Raw genomic sequence first — 16,855 nt, 5'->3', positions numbered from 1 at the left:
GAAGATGAGACCCCGGCACGGAAACCCGTTCTTTCTGCCGGCGGCAGCGCGGCTCGGCGCTGCCCGTCCCGCCCGTCGGGGCAGCGGACGCGGAGCGGAGGCCGGGAGCAGAGGCAGGCTGTTGGCTTTAACCCACCCGCGAATGGTTTCCCTGCTGTAGTGCCGACAGCCATTCAGCTGGTCGAGGCTTTCAAAGACCCGTTACCCCAGCTCCCTTATACAAAGTACGAATGGACAACATTATGAATGGCTTCGTTTTCCCGATTTAAATACTATCCTGGTTCCCCCTGCTTCTCTTTAAATTTTCTCCTATGCTTTTTCTGTGTGAGAGAGGTGTGAGGATTTAGGGGATTGGTGGGGGTTTTTTTGTGTGTTTTTTGGTTTGTGTGGTTTTTTTTTCTTGTAATCATTTACCTTTCCATAGGGATGTATGTGTGTGAAGAGGGGAAGAAGGGATCAATTCTAATCAGTAAATTTGGCCAAAGATTCAACAGGGGAACACCAGAACTATCCTTTTACTTGCTCCAAATGCTGCTGTAAACTCCTTAAATGAATCACTTGGTGTTTGGGGTTGGGCAGAGAGGAATCCTTAGCTTTGCTGGTACTTAAGTTGTCTGTAACAGCTTGCATGTGAAGGTGGCCTCCATACTTCTCTAAAGATGTTGAGAGATCCCCTTTTCCTTCAGAATGGGAAGTCTTTCTTTTTCTGCTTCTCCTGGAGCAGAGCCTCCTTTTTGTTTGATTTTTCAAAATAATTTAGATATGTGTTAAAGGTGTAACCACTGTAAAAAGAAAACAGGCAACAGAATTTTCTGCTGGTGAGCTGTGTAAAACCAGATTGCTGTCACCCTAAACTTGTTCTGAAACATTATGGGAATTCACAGTGGAGGAACAAACCAGTTTGTCTTCTAGCACTTTGTGATGGTGGCTTTCATACTTTGTATAACTCCCTATTGATTTTAATTGGGCTAACTGCTGGCAAAGATGTAGCGACTCTTGGTAAAGGTGTTGCTTCTCAGGAGGTCATTGTGTGAGGGAGGAGACCCCTGCCCTTTGTTGAAGTAGTAGTAGCAGGGTGACTCTTTAAAATATTTGACTTATTACACCCATGCAGAATGGCACATGTGAGTTTGCACTGTGCACAGCAGCTTATTGTTGTCACCTGATTATTCTGTGTGTCTAAGGAGGTTTACAAGACAAGGGCTTGCCTACCTCCCAGGTGAGTGAGTAAGCAGGATTTTTACTGAGTCTGTGTTTGATGCTGAGCCCAGGCAGCATACCTAGTTCCATGTAGTACCACAAAGACTATTTTAGTTTGCCCCAAGGAACTTCCATTCTCAATTAGCCGCCCACCCACTGTTCTGCTAGTTCCTTATGGCAGAGATCTCTGCCCGTGGAGCTTCTGGTGACAACACACTAAAGAGAGGAACATGGTTTTAAAGCTCTGATGCTTTGAGACTCTTCTTCCCATCTGTTCACTTCTGAGCAGAGGGATGGGTCCTTTGCATGGGCACAGATCTGTTAGATCCAGGCTTTGCCTGGGGAAGCTTGCTGTTCCCAGGAAGGGTTTAGCTGGAGTCTCAGAAGTTGTGTACAGATTGAGCCAGGCTTCAGCTGAAAAGCTTGGTGGATAATGCCATTGTCAACCCTCCAGTGGAGCAGTTTGGCCACCTGCTACTTCCTTTGGATGGGAACAGGATGCTTACTGCAGGGCTTATCAGGAGGGAATATACATACTTTCAAGGTACCCCATGTAAATGGGGTTCTCTGGAGGAGTTAACAGGGAATACCTTTTTCCTAATCAATGGCAGCTAGGATTTTTTTATTTTTTTTTAATATATACCTCACCCTCTTTCTTAGCACTTAGTTTGTCATAATTGCCAGAAAGTATCTTGTCTTCAGTGTGTGCTGGGATGAATCCTGAGGACTGGATATGGAGCAGTGGCAGGATATGGCCCTAAAAACCAGCAGCTTGTGCTTCCTGCAGGGAAGTGGCTGGCTGTGGCAGCCCTTCTAGAGGCAGTGTACACCCTCCACTGCAGTGGAGTGAGTGCAGTGCTGACCAGCAGGTCCAGAGGAAAAAAAAAATCTATTGTGCCTTGGTTTTCAGTAAATATGCTATGAGCTACCTGCTGGTATTGGGTCTAATCATAGGAGTTTTCCCCTCAAAGCTGTGGCTGGATTTATGTTGATCACTTTAAAACAAATCTCACAGATATACTTAGTAGAAGAATGTGTAAAACCCAACCCCCAAATGGTATTATGTAACCAATACAGTATTTAAGTGCCCCCTGTGTAAACTAACTGAAAAGCCTGCTGTTTGCTTTCTTTGCCTCTGTTGTGTATTGGTCAACCAAAGCTGGGTGCTCTGTTTGCTGTTCTGATTACTATTTTAAAAGGAAAGATCCACAGGATCATGTTATCCAGAAAGTGAAAAAGACTTAAACCCCACTCACTGGGCTTAGAAAGGGCTCTGGGACTGAGTGAGAGCCCTCTCTTGGGTTGCCCAGGGGTGTGGATTGCCAAGGGAGCTGGTGCCATTTGAAAGCACAGGCACATCAAGGATACAGCCCCACACAATGTACTTTGTCCCTTTATTTTGGCATGTGTGGTGCAGCTGTTCACAGTGGCCTCTGCAACCCCAGCCACAGGGTTCAGCTGAGCTCAGCAAAGATGAAGATGTGTTAGCGTAGGGTCAAGGAGATGGTGGGAGCTAGTGGGCCAACTGGGAACATGTTCCTGCTGCCATATCTAGAGCTGGTATCAGGTGGAAATAAGAGGTGGATTTCCTCTTGCTTTGAACCAAGAGAAGTTTGTAGGCTTTCCCGCTAATTTACTGTTATTGATCTGCCATCAGCTCCTTGCCCAGTTAAATCCTTTATTCAAGGTGCTGGATCTTAGGAGCGCAGTGGTTTCCCATTATTGTTATAATCTTTTGCCAAAGAGAGATTCCCCCTTCTCAGTAATGCACCAAAGTGGAAGTAATCGCTCTTTTTTTCTTCTTGCATTTGTCCTTTCCTGTTTCATTCACCAATTGAAAAATGGCTAAAGAGCAGCCCCCATTTCACCTCCCCTTTTCCCTGATTGACTCAGCAGCTCCTGGGACAGAGGGAGGAAAGGGGCCTCGAGGTCACAACCTTCACAATCTTCAAAGCCCCAGCCGCTTCCAGCAGCTGTCACAGCTCTCACTGACCATATCCCCAGAAGGTCAGCAAAAAAATAAACACTGGGGCCCGACAGGTCCCCTTCTCATGCAAACTGGCCATTTCCCTCCCCAGCTCCCATTCCATGCATAGATTACACATAGGAGACCCCCTTGGATTTGCACAGAGCTATGCAAGAGCAAAATGCCACAGAAAATAAAAGCAGAAGGGCTTCCTGGGCAGGCAGGGTGGGAAAAAGAAAAGCAGCTTCCTGAGCTTTCCATGCCCACCCACAGGCTGCTGCAGCCATTTTGTGTGCGCAAAGCCTGAAGGTGAAGCTGGGGAGGGGGCCGACTTTTCCCTGGGAGAGACTGCAGGGAAGGATTTAGCTTTTCTATCTGCTTGTGCATGTGAGGGACAGAAGAAAGACAGAATCCAAAAGAAATAGGAAATTAAGCATAGATTGTAAAAGCCTTTTCATCAGGATTAGATTGCATCCCTCTCCTACAGCCAGCCTGCTTTCTGCACTCACCTTCCTCTGCAAAAAGTCATGATGAAGCAGAAACAGTCCCAGGGAGAAGTACAGGTTCAAAAGGCCAGAGTGGAAAGGTCCTTTGCTAAAGGAAATACCCCTCCCCAACCCTCTTTATAGAAGTATCCATTTCACCATGGCCACTAATAATCAAAGGGCTATTTCCTGGTCTTCCCAGCACAGCTCCCAGATGCAGAGCACCATTCTCGTCTCCATTATGGCAAACCCTTCCCTTTCCACCCCACACACTCCCTTCCCTACCTGTGCTCCCCCATTGCTGAACCCAGCACTGGGGCACGACTTGACCCCATTTTTCAGGCTGCACAGCAAAGGAAGATGCTCCTTTTCCTATGAGCATTTCCACCCTCTCCCCACAAAGACCAAATGGGTGAATATAACGCTGCATTGCTGGACAAAATCCCATCGAGGGGGTTCTTTATCAGCGTGTGGCTGCTGGGGAGGCGGGAAGGGCTGGTGACCTGCAAGAAAACCCACCAGCAAGAAAAGGCAGCGAGAGGGGACGTGGGAGTCACTTTATTTATTGGGTGTCGGCCGGGTACAGCGGGGGGCGGCCGGACCGACGGGCCCGGGGCAGGGCGGTGCGCGGAGCCGGTCACTTTGCCCTGCCCCTGCGCGCACTCTCCGCCGCTGCGTGTTTAAACAAAGAAAGTTGCCCAAGCGAAGCCCCCCTACCCGCCCCTTACCCCCCCGTTAAGGTGGCTCTCGGGGGGTGGTGGGACGTCCCGTTCCCGCACGCGGTCACCGGCTCGTCCCCGGCTCTCGCCGCTCCCCGGCGCACTGACGCCCTTTCATTATTGCACTGCTCGCTGCGACCGTGACAGTAGTGCAACAGGGAAAGAGGGGCAGCCCGCCCGGTGGTCCCAGCGCTGGCCCAGCAGCCGTGGCCGCCCCTCGGCCTGCAGCCCGGCCGCCGGGCCGGGGGCACGGAGGGAGAGCCCGGAGCGGCCGGGGGGGGGTGATGTCCTGGCTTTGTCCCCGAGCTCGGAATGATGCTTGGGGGTGGGGGGGTTTAAACCAAGGGCAGCGTCAGGGTCAGGCGTACGAGGAGGCGGCGGGCGCGGCTCCGTCGCAGCGCTCCGGTCCCTCCCCCGCACGCCCCCGGGCCGGCGAGGCGAGCCCGGCCGCCGTGAGTGAAGGAGCCGCTGCAGCTCCGCGCCGCCCGGGGACCGGCTCGGAAAGCCCCGCGGCAGCGGCTCCTCCGCCGCGCCCTGCTCCGGCCCCCAATCCCCTCCCACCATCCCTTTCCCTGGGCCCCCGAGGTCCCGAAAGGGACCGCGGGGACCACCTGAAATGGAAGGCAGGGCCACCCACCCGGCTGCTGTCAGCCCCCAGCTGATCCCTCGCAAAGCGGAGACGAGACTGACCGTTCCCGTCCCGGCTCCGTTCCCACGTACCTCGGTGAGCAGATCTCGGGAAGGGCCGGAGGCAGCGCCCAGCCCCGCTGTGCCGCCCGACCTCGCAACAGCCCCGGCCGCCGGGCTGGCTGCCCGCGCTCGCCGGGAAGAGGCATGAGCTTTGTTTCGAGGAGGTTACTCGGATTAGAGCCTCGGCCTCTTTGTGCTGTGCTCTGCTTCGCATCGCACTGGTTTTCGGGCTGGGATCAGGCACAGAAACAGCAAGTGCGGCTATGTATCTCCTCCCATCCCTTGGTGGGTGTTTACATCATTATGTAAAATAGGCACCCTTCAAACGTCTTGGGACTCATACTATTTTAAAATGGAGCCATGATGGGTTTCTCCGGTTTCAATCACTGCTTGTGTGTTTTAAACATGAGGCCGTTTTGAATCCTGTGCGATAGCATCAAAAATACACTCCTTACTTACAACCTGAGTCACCGCAATAGCACGATTATTCGTCAGATATCTCCGCACAATTACTTGCCTATCTAACAACGCTCAGCATTTCACAACTTTTCCCTTAACTCGATGGGCACATAGGATTATTTTTTTCCTGCTGTGGCTTTCTTCTCTCCATGAAGAATAACCCTCCAAAGAAAAGACCCTATAAGCAATATTGCACTACTACCCTGATCACAAAAGCAGAGGCAATATTGATAGGGTCTCATCCTTAAGGTTAGGAAGCTGGATAATGTGTCTTGCAGCAGGTGACTGGAGGGAGCTTCATTCCATGCCTGCAAATGGGGAAGGGGTAAAAAGTTAGAAAGCAGTGCACTGCCGTATGGATCACAGCACCATGTGCTCCCGGGAGGGTGAGGATGCAGGAATGGAGTAAACCTCTGACCCCACAGAATCTGTGCATGGGCGCTACCCCTCTCTCCCAGGACATAATTAACTCCAGTGTGGATTTTACCCAGGTTTTTACACCTCCATCCCCAGTTCTCACGTTCTTCTGTGTAAATTTTTCTCCCTTATTAATAACCTCAGTCAATTAGCTGCCTAGCTGTTAGAGGCTGAGAAGTGCTATTTATTTGATTAACTGATAGTTGTATTTTGAACCTCTTAGTCACAGGCATCAAGCCCTCAGAGAACTTCCTTTCTAGGGCTGTCCTACTTGGAGAGCCCAATGTTTTAAAATATCCCTCCCTTCATTGGAAATCACAGGATTAAGTACACACCAAAAATTAGAAAGCGAAACAGGATCTCCGGGGCTGGCTATCCAGCACTGACTTTACATTAATGCACACAGATTAAACGGTGTTTGGAGACGCACGCGTGTTTTGCCCTAGCTTGTTTTGTTTGGCTTTTTCTTCTCTTTCCCCTCCCCAGCACCTTTTCTGTCCTAGGCTGGAAGGCACAATCTTCTGCTGAGGCTGGTTTAGCACTGAACGTGCTAACAGCCACAGAAATGATTCCCAGGGAGGGGCTGAGACACCTCCAGCTTCAGGGCTGCTTTGCCAACTAGACTCTTCCTCTGCAATCTGGCTCGCAGTTAACCTGCCCCAGTGCATTTGTCACGTAGGAACGCTTGAGAGTCCAGAGGAAGGAAACTTCATTCCCAGGCCATCCCAAACCAGGTCATGATTTTGACACTTTAAGCTTCTCTTTCCTCAGCCTGCTTTCCAGTGGCTTAAATAGGAGCGTAATGGAGAGACAATCCCCTAATTCATGGATTCCTGGCTAATTTATGCATGCCACATTGATCTGGTCTTTGCCATTAGAGATCCCTGGCGTTTGGCATGCTGGTGTGAGGCAGCCCTGCGTCCCCTTTGATGTTGCCTGACTTGCCCAAAGCATCTGAAAACCAAGGACAGCCAAAGAAAAGCGAAGGGGGGAAGCTCCGTTAATTGTTTGTTTTTTCTAATGGACTGATAAACAAAATCTCGGATCTGCCCCAACCCCTCCTTCTCCCCATCCTTTGTGATGCTTGTTGGAAGCAAACAGGGATCTTTTTTTCCACATTATTTATTTGTATTAACCTCTGCTCACACTAATTAAAAGGCCATGTTCACAGAGATTGCTGTAAGCAGCTCAGAATGAGTTTTATCAAACTTCTGTATTCTCATTTCCTTGGCAAAACCTCCTGTTAAATCCTGCCACTTCTTCTCAACAATCCCTGGCACCTAGACATCCAGCAAGACTGAGAACATAAAAAAAAAAAGACGCTGCTAGGCTCAGCCTTACCTTTCCATCTATTCCCGTCCAGTCTCTATTTTGTTTATTGTTTACCATGTCTTTTCCACTCTTCAGCCTCGATGTTATCTCAAACAAGACTTATACTTAATACACACAATTTAACTTCTCCAGTGGCCTGAGAGACAAACCCACTGGCAAGTTTACAGTGGAAGCATACTATCTGCACATGAAGTAATGTTAATAATGGATCGGTAGTGGAGGGGCAGAAGCACAACTTGACAATTTCTCCACAACTTAATAATTTCAGTAGTTGCAGAAGCTACAACTGGCAGGAGAGTGTAAGGGATGTAATTAGAAATGTCAGCCACAAGTTATGTTCCAAGCAAAGGCAATTAAGATACTTTGTCTTCTTGTTTCTGGATCTGTGCTGAGAGCCTAGATGTGTCTAAAAATTTTCCTTATTTCCAAGTGGTGTATTGGCACAGGACTCCCCACACCTAGCCCTTTTTTTTAACAAGACCAGGAAAATAAAGACTGACTCAATCTCCAGTAATATTCCCCCAGTTTGCAAACAATGTGCAAAGCTCTAGGTCGTGCTATGTCCTATAGCAGGGAGACTCTCTGGAATGTATATGGGGGTTATTTTAAAATAAACATTTAAACACGAGATTATGAAATGCATGCTATTTATACACCAGAAGGCTCAGCATCTCTAGATATGTTTAGAAACCTCTCTTGCCTGTAATCACAGTTATAGAAACTAAATGGAAATGTCACCCAGACTAGTATGGAAATAAGACTTTGTGTTGCTCAATAATAGAAACCTTTGGGGTTTTGGGAGTGTGTGGGGGGGTTATCTTTTACTGTAGTGGAGTCATTGCTGTACATTTAAGCCCCCCCTTTTCTGGCATTAGCAGACAAATAGACTGAAGTGTCCTTATGATGAAGCTTTGGGATAAATAAAGTAGTGAGCTGACTCTCTGGTGCTGAGAGGCCTCTGCTCCTAGTGAGATCAGACCTTGTCTTCACTGGTCTAGTTTAGCAAGCCATTTCCCCTTCCCTTTGTTGTTGTTTGTTTGTTTCTCTTGTGGTTAAAGATGCCACTTGGGGCAAGCGGGTTTTTTAAATTTTCATCTCGGTTGCAACCACACAAAACATAGCAGGGCAACAAAGCTTCAGTCCAGTCTTGTTTCCCTGGTCACAGCGTTTCACTAGCCTGAGGAACGGAGACAGTTTAAAAGCCATCTTGCAATTAAAAACATTATATAGTCTTCAATATATTTTCTGCAGTGGAATTGACACTATTACCAAAGGTCAGAGCAAACACTTTGGAAACAGCTGTAGGCTGAGAGGTGGTTTAGAGGTTTCCATCCTATTTAATAATTTTATCATTGTTTTAAAACTGGGAAGTGTTGCCTTTTTAATTCTCTCTCTCTCTTTTTTTTTTTTTTTTTTTTTTTTTTTTTTTAAGAGAGAGAAAATTCTTAGCATTCCAGTCCTGGCTCCTTAAGTCTATCTAGCAAGTTTGTACAAATCCATCCAGAGAAAAAGGGGATTCTTGCTTCCATGCAAGAGTCAACTTGTCCAGGTGTGAGACTCTGGAGAGTAAGGGTTTTGATAATCCTCTCTGAAAACACCACCTTCCCAAGCGCGTTTCACCCACCGAGCTTGGGGATTCTGTCACCCATGGCCACTGATCAATACATTCCCCTTCTCCTGAAATCAGGAGGGATTACACTCCAGAATGTCCTGCCATTTGATTCTTACTTATAATATTTAGTTTGTGGGTTTCAATAACCCTTTTCTCAGCAGCAACATTTCCTCGGCTGGCAGAAGCCAGATCTGCGTCAGTGAGCTCCATTAAAAGGAATGACAGAGCTCCTTAAACAGCCTAGACTTTGTAACCCCACAATACGGCTTTTCTGCATCGTGTTTACCAGCACTCTGCTGTCTGATGGAAAAAAAAAAAAAAAAAAGACTTCTGGTACTGAATGCAGGAGCAAAATAGGGCTAAATCCTATCACCTTGGAAGTGCCAATCCCACTCCTGGCCCTGCATGTGCAGCACGGCAGCTGAAAGCTCTTGTAGTTGCCTTGGCTGGGGCCAGAGCACATGCAGCGCTGACCTTAGGGTCCCCCAAATAAATCTTCCCCCATGGCTGGGGCCGGACTCCCCTGTTACATACCCCAGCTGCCCAGAAACTGCCCGCCCACGTGCCTGCAGGGGTAGGGGGTGCGCTTGCTCCCCGGGGCTCCAAGGCCGAGCCTGCCCGGCCGGACCAGAGAAACCCGAAGAGGGGAAGCGGCACCTCTTGTCCCGCCCAGCCGCCTCCCTTCCCCAAACCACCCATGAGCGCCGAGAGCAGGAGCGACCTTAACACAGATCTAGCACTCAATGCAATGACTCAAAAAGTCCCCCTGAAAAAAAAAAAAAAAATCCCTCTGAAAACTTAAACCATCTGATTTCACTTTCCGCTCCAATTGGTTGTGTAGCCAGGGCGCAGGTCTGGCCTCCTCCACCACACTAATACCCTATGTGTGCTGCCTCCACAGAGGAGGGGTTCTTTTAACAAGTTTATGCAACAACAGGATGGAGGCTCTGCCGGAGCCCTTCCCCCCGCAGCCCGACCTGATTCCCCGCATTCCTCCCGCGCCCTCCCCCTCCGACCCAACTGGAGACAAACTCTGGCATCTCCACACACATGCAAATGGTTTCCCTTGCACAAATAGACTCCTGAAGGGGCCTTTGCTTCCGAATCGCCCCCCCCCCCCTTTTTTTTTTTTTTGCTTTCCTCCAGTGCTTTTTTCTTTTTCTTTCTTTTTTTTTTTTTCGCTGTTACATTCCTCAGTCAGGCAGGGTTAAAAAAAAAAAAAAAAAGAGAGAAAGAGTGGGGAAGGGAGGATTTGGAATGTGTAACCTCCACCCCAGGCCCAGATCTGCAGAGAACCCCATCCTCGCCCCCAGCATCCCTGGGGCCTGCCTTCAGGAGAGCTGGCACTCCGGGCTGGGCCCTCCGTGGGCTCCATCACTCCAGCCAGAGCCAAGCAGCCTTGGGAGGTGTCCCCTTGCCCTCTGTGCATGGGACATGGTCCTTGTCACCGCACAGGCCTTTCCCTGTATCACATGCCTCAAATCCTCCCCACGCCCAGGGAGGTTTCAAGTGCAGCAACTGTATTATTTTTAAAGACATACATTTATACAGGAAAACAAGTATGCATCTATTCCCCCTGTGATTTCTCCACCTCCAAACAAGGCAGGCTCACACATCTTGAGAGGCCATTTTACAGCTCGGCATCAGCCCCACCAAGGCTTTCACTAGCGTTTATTTCCACTCGCTGATGGGCTCCATGAGCGCGCGCACACACACACACACACACAGAACAAAGCCTGCCCTGCTCCAGGGTGGCTTCCAGCTCCTTACTGGTCCACCCTCCTCCCTTAATCCTTGGCCAGGGGCAGGGAAGGGCCCCTCACGCTTCCACTCCGGTCACTCTTATGCTCCTACTGATGGCGGAGGGGGGAGAAGACACCCCCCCAGCAGAGCCCATACAGATTTCACCCTCTCCTACTTTTTAATTAATCAAAAAATTAGGAGGAGAAAGTGCCAAAGCTAAACAGGCCTCCCCGTTCCTTAATGCACACAAAAATGGCAACCGTGCTACAATGCAGAGAGATGGATGAAAAGAAAAGCTCTAGAGAAAGGGAGCCATGGCGGCTCAGGTTACCTCCACTGAGGCCTGGGAGCTGTACTGCATCCACCACCCTGCCTCCAGTTCAGGTGCGGAGGCTTAGCCTTCTTCTCTGGGTGTGCAAGGGAGATGGGCTTCAGCTCCTCACCAGAAACAGAGGGGCTGAAAAGGTGTCTTTTGTTTGCTCCCTTGTTCATTGAAGAACTGGAGTGTGTTATTGAGGATTCTGCTTCCCCTCATCCCTCTAAAATGGGACACACGCTCCCCCTCAGCATTTGGTCCTCCATTTTCTGCTTCCCCATGGCTCACTCACTAGCACACTCCAGCCTGGCTTGGGATGTGCAGTGCAATCCGAAAATGCTCCTTTACCTAGATTTGATTTCCAATATGACGGCTCTCCCCACCCCCACCCTTTGCTCCCAAGGTAACAGCTCAAGGCTTCAGGAAAAAAAAAAGGAGAGGAAGGTCCCATCCCCCAGCCCTCCAAACCCCCTTCTTAGCAGCTGCAAGAGAAAATACCACATCTGCCTCCAACTACACCGCGAGTGACAGTCACCAACATATTGTTATTTAAAGATCAATTCTGAACGCAATATTCCTGTTCCTAGGCCTACATCATCCCTGCGTATCAGACTCGCTCCACATTGCTATTGGGAAGTGCAGGGAGAGATTGTCTTTCAAAACCTATTGATTATTATTTAGGTGCCTTCTATTACTTTTTTTTTTAAATGAAAATGAAGGTATCAATATTGCTTTAATCTTAACAGTAATTCCTCTGAAAGTGAAATACAATGGAACTTGAAAAATACATCAATAGGAAGCAAAAATTAAATTGCCTGTGAATACATGTGTATATATTAAAGTCAACTGAATTCTATACACAACAATAACATCCTCAGGTTCATAAAACTCTAATTTTTAAAGCCGTAGCAAGAAAATACTCAAACCTGGTCAGGACATTTTTAAAGGTAGTGATTGCTCTAAAGGAGGACAAGAGGGCTTTAAAATGTGAATAGGCCAGCTTTTTATTTTACAACTTCGACACACAAACCCACGCTAGTGGCAGAAAGGGCAATCCATTTTGTACACTGAAGCAGTCAAAATAGGGAACAAAACCCAAGGAATTTCCATACAGACCACTCAACCTAAACACAAAACAAACAAACAAACACAAGGGTAGGGATTTGTTTAGGCAATTTCTACATTTTAACGTTTGCTCGAGCCTTTGCGGTGGAGGGAAGAAATCAGAGTAGGGGGCTGGTTCTCTACTAAAATGCATTAAATAACTACACAATCCCATAATGTCAGGGGCTGGGTGTGCAACAGTAACTGATCATAAAGGATGTATTAGGACTGGAACCAAATGCTTTGACAATATTATTGCACTGCTTTATTTGTGCAGACAGTAGTGCAACATTGTCAGAGCCAGCGATACCAGCAGTCACTGTCACGTTCTGCACAGCTGTCCCTGCATCCTTTTGTAAGGGACTGTTACATTACAGTGTTAACCACAATAACGTTTTTATGTTTAGCCTCAATAAAACTCTGCATGACAAAGTTTATTTGCAATCGTAATTAGACAAGGTAAAAAAACAACAACAAAAAGTTAGTTTAAAAAAATTACAGAAAGAGAGAAAGGAAAAAGAGAGAGAGAGAGACCACTGTTAGTATGGCTTGTTAAACAAACCATTCAAGTCTTTTGCTACATGCCCAGTATATCTAGACACGGTATGTTATAAAGGTTTTATACAAGAAAATATTTTGCTACAGTAATGGAGAATAAAAGAACAAGGGACATAATTCAGCATCCTCAAATGTATGTGTTTCCATAAAATCCAAATTGGTCAGTCAATGAATCTAAACTATGTAATTTAAATAAAATCACAGAAAGTGCCAGCCCTTCCCTCTGCCTTCAGAAGTTGTCTTAATTGTGCTGTGTAGTTTATGGTGGTTGACCAGTACAGATGAAAAAGGCTGATGTATGTGTATATAGAATGGTATAAATATACAGTGCTTTGATTTGCTATGGAAAATATTACAGAAATGATGAGACTTGTGTACAAAAATGCCTGTACTTCAATCTCACACGTATCTGTGTGTCACCACTCAAAAATCACAGTATAAACACCACAGATTCTTAAAACCAAATCAACAGCATTAAATCCTATAGATGTTGATAGGGACCATGTTAAACATCTAGGGGAAAGTTTCTAAAAGGGGAAAACTATAAAGAAATCACTATAAAATTTCAATGTAGATATTGTATGGAAGTGTGTAGAAATTAATAATTACTTACAAGTTATTGGTAAACAAAGCAGGTAATGTGATGCCTTGAAAGCCCCCAGAAACATTTGGGGCTTACGTTTTAAATAGGATGTGTTTAAATTATTCCAGCTCATTTCCATAGAAAGACATATAAAAATGTATAACCCAGAATCTCACTCCTTATTTAAAACCACTCCCACATGTATAAAACCTTATTTCACACACGTGCATAAATACACTGGAGGAGGCATCTATTTTAGGGTTGTTTGCCCACTCTGAAGAGGGTGGGCTGCTAAAGGGGGTCATGTTTCTGCCAGCCAATGCCCTTTTAATATTGCACTGCTCATCATAATTGCCAGTAGTACAACAGAAAAAGGGCTCTGGACAACAGCATGCTTCAGAGACTTTCCAAAATAAATGATAAATCAGTTAGAAACTTCTCCAAGTGATGGCCTTCTGTGCGTAATTTACTCTAAAACAGATTTGTTACATTCAAAAAAAAGGAGTTTCTTCAACAACCACATTGAATCAATGTCATTCTTTAAAATTAGATTTTAATATTTCACAACTCCACCTTGAATTAACTTCAGCAAGAATTTAGATAAGCTCTTTTTAGAGACTTTTTTCTTCTTCTCAATGGTAAATGTATCACACCAGAGCATGTGAAAGCAAAGACCAGAACTGGGATTGTCCTCCTTGCATTTCAGCACCCCAGTATTTTACAGAAGTAGGTGTAATGAATTAGATTAAGCATTATCTTAAAGACACAATGGAGGAGAAGTTCATATCCTTTCTATTGCTTTCCATCTGAATAGTCTGCTAAAATATTTGGTATTTATTACATACATGCTTGCCAGTAGCTTAAATTATTTCTTTTTAATTGCTAAGCAAGTCTTGCTATTTTATACAAGCATCTAAACAAGCTTTCAAAACAACTGCCACCCAGGAGTGAGATACCTTTAAAAATCATCTACTTGCAGCATGAAAACATCACTATTGTAATTTTCCTTTTCCAAAAAGAATATATGGGTAGTAAGGAGAAAACATCAGTTAATCATTACAAATCAGACGTTTCAAATAATTTTAGCAGTAAATAACATTTAAAAGTCAACTTGTTAGTCTTTAGGCTTCAAACTGTTTAGCATTTGTTTCTCTAAATTTCAAACGCAAAGCTGGAAAATGTAACTATTTGTTAAATAAAAATCACTTGAGAAATTATAAAATACTTTTATTTCGAACTTCAAACAATGCAAAGAAATCCAAACTTGGAAACAACTTTCCATAAACTGTATAGACAAGGAAGAATCGTACCAAATGCTAAAATGAATTAAACTGATTCAAGTCTGGGGGAGTTTGGGCTGAGTGAGAAAATGCACTGAATGAATTCTAGTTGTCAAAATTTTCAGAGCAGTATTAACAAAAAGCCAATTGATTTGGTCATGTCCCAACCTAATTAGAATCTTAAACTGTATCGTTCTTATTTTCTGATTTTAATTTTTCCTCCTTTTTTTTGTACAATAATTCATTCCTAATCCGGAAACCTAGGCTAGTTTGGAAATGTTAAAAAAAAAAGGGGGGGGGGAAGAGAGAGAGAAAAAGAGCAAGAAGGAAGGAAAAAGAAAAAAAATAGAAGAAAGAATGTGCTTTAAACTTTAGGAAGTTTTTTTTTTAATTCCAGAGCCCCAGGTTTGTGTTCGAGGGTACGAGCCTTCCTTACACAACTTGAAGGCCACACACTGGAGGGAAACGAAGCGGAATTGGGGCAAAGTGCAAGAATGCCAAAGAAACACTCTGGGCTGCGCACCCTGGTTTATTGCAAAAACTCTGGACTATTTAAGCAAAGCACTAGTTTTACGAGATTTAAATATTAAGCCAATATAAATACTGGCTGGAGATAGCATGTGACTTATTGCCTCGCTCTTTGGGGGGGTTGAGCAAAAAAAGAGGAAGGGGGGTCGAAATCAGGATATTTCAGCAAAACCATTTCCGTGCTTTCTAGGGAGACAGGAGTTCTGCTACGTTGGAAAACGGGAATAGTATTTTCCAAGAGGAGCCCGGTGGTACAAACGCGAGCGGGCAGCACCCGCAAACACTCCCGAGAAACACAACCCGCGGGCTGGGGGCGGGGAGGGAGCGGGCTCAGCTCCGGCGACAAGAATTCGATTCGTGGGATCACACTCGGTGGCTCCGAAGTGTTTGCGTAGGTGAAATGTTTGGGGGGTGGGGGGGTTGGTCGGCTCACCACTATCTAGAGATTTTCAGCCAAGCCTGCCAGCCATCGGCTCCCCCCGTACTCCGCCAGCACTTCGCGCTGCACACCCGCCCCCGTCCCCTCCTCTCTCCCCGCTTTCGGCCGCCACGGCCGGCTGCTGCCCGCCGCCGCTCCCGAGTTTTATTCCCGGCCCCGCGGCTCCGGCCGCCGGCTCGTTCCGACGCCTCGTACAGACCGCGCGGCGGAAAAAAAACGACCAGCGAGAGCTGCGCCCGGGAGACCGCCGCGGTCCCGAGGGGCAGGAGCAGCCGCCCGCGCCCGCCCGCTCCCCCGGCAAAGCCCTCCGGCGAGCGGCCGGGGAGCCTCCGCACCGGGGCAGGGCGAGGGGCGCCACCACCCCGCGAGGCCGCCCCGCTCCCTCCGCCAGGCTCCCGCCCCCGCCGCCCGGGCCGAGGGGCAGCCCCTCGGCCGCCCGCCCCGCGGGACCATTGTCAGAGCGGCGGCGGCGCGCCCCGCCGTCACCCCGCGCCCCCCCGCCCGGAGCCCGCGGCTCCCGCCATTTCCGCCCGGGCCGGCGGATGCGGCGGCAGGGCCGGCGGGCCCGCGCGGCGCGGTGCCTGGCGGCGGGGGGACGGATCCCCGCGCCGCGGGGGGGAAAGTTGCCAAAAGAGGCGCAAAAGAGGCGGCGAGAGCGGCGCGGCTCCGCAAACCCCCACCCCACCCCCGCCTCCCGCCGCCCCGCGCCGCCGGCCGCCGCCGCCCCGGGCGCGCCTCGGCGTCGCTCCCTGATCGATCAAAACGTGGGCAAATCCTCCAGTACCAACCTCATGGCCTCCCTGCTCCAGCCTCCATCTTTGACTAGTTGACATTCAGCTCCTGCCTGACCAACTCCTCATTAGCATACCTCCCCCGCCATTGGCTCGCCCCTGCGCTAGTCTTTGCCACCGCCTCCGCCATTGGCTCCCGGGGAGGATATTTAAAAATATTATCCCCTCGCCCATTGGTGCTCGGGCGCTCACGTCACTGCACGCTCTTTATTTTAACAATGAATGCACAAACACATTCTTCCATTCACAAATTTTTTTTTTTTTTCAGTAGTTTGCCCGCCTTTTCTCCAACTACATTTTCATTGATTTTTTGTTTCAACTGAGGGGGTCCCGGTTGTAAACAGATAAATCAAAGGCGAACAGAGGGGGGACCTGAGCAAATATTATTTTCTCCCTCTTTCTCTCTTTTGTTCGGCAGCGCTGGTGTTGGGGGAACACAACTGATCCCCAGCGGTCCCGGACCGGAGAGGTGTGGTCGGTGACGGGGGCCGCTCTGCCCGAGAGCTTGCAGTTTTTCTGTGTGTATTTCGGTTTCAAAGCTCAACCTCTTTCCCGCAAGCAGAAAAGCAAGCCCAGCCCGGGCACAACAAACCGCTACATCTGTCACATTCCGAATAGCAATTATTGCTGTAG

General features: G+C 47.9%; 1 long non-coding RNA gene across 1 annotated transcript; it reads right to left on the bottom strand.

Moving 5' to 3' along the window:
- Nucleotides 1-4,198: 4,198 nt before the first annotated feature.
- On the bottom strand, nucleotides 4,199-16,263 carry LOC114011033 (uncharacterized). Its single transcript, XR_003552768.2, has 2 exons — nucleotides 16,220-16,263; nucleotides 4,199-5,827 (listed from the first exon to the last, which is right to left on the bottom strand). It is a non-coding gene; the product is annotated as an uncharacterized LOC114011033 (long non-coding RNA).
- Nucleotides 16,264-16,855: the final 592 nt, after the last annotated feature.

The sequence above is a fragment of the Falco peregrinus genome, chromosome 2 (genome assembly GCF_023634155.1).
Source record: "Falco peregrinus isolate bFalPer1 chromosome 2, bFalPer1.pri, whole genome shotgun sequence".
Taxonomy (NCBI): domain Eukaryota; kingdom Metazoa; phylum Chordata; class Aves; order Falconiformes; family Falconidae; genus Falco; species Falco peregrinus.
The sequence above is the reverse complement of the archived record's forward strand: the minus strand, read 5'-3'. Positions and strand labels throughout refer to the sequence as shown.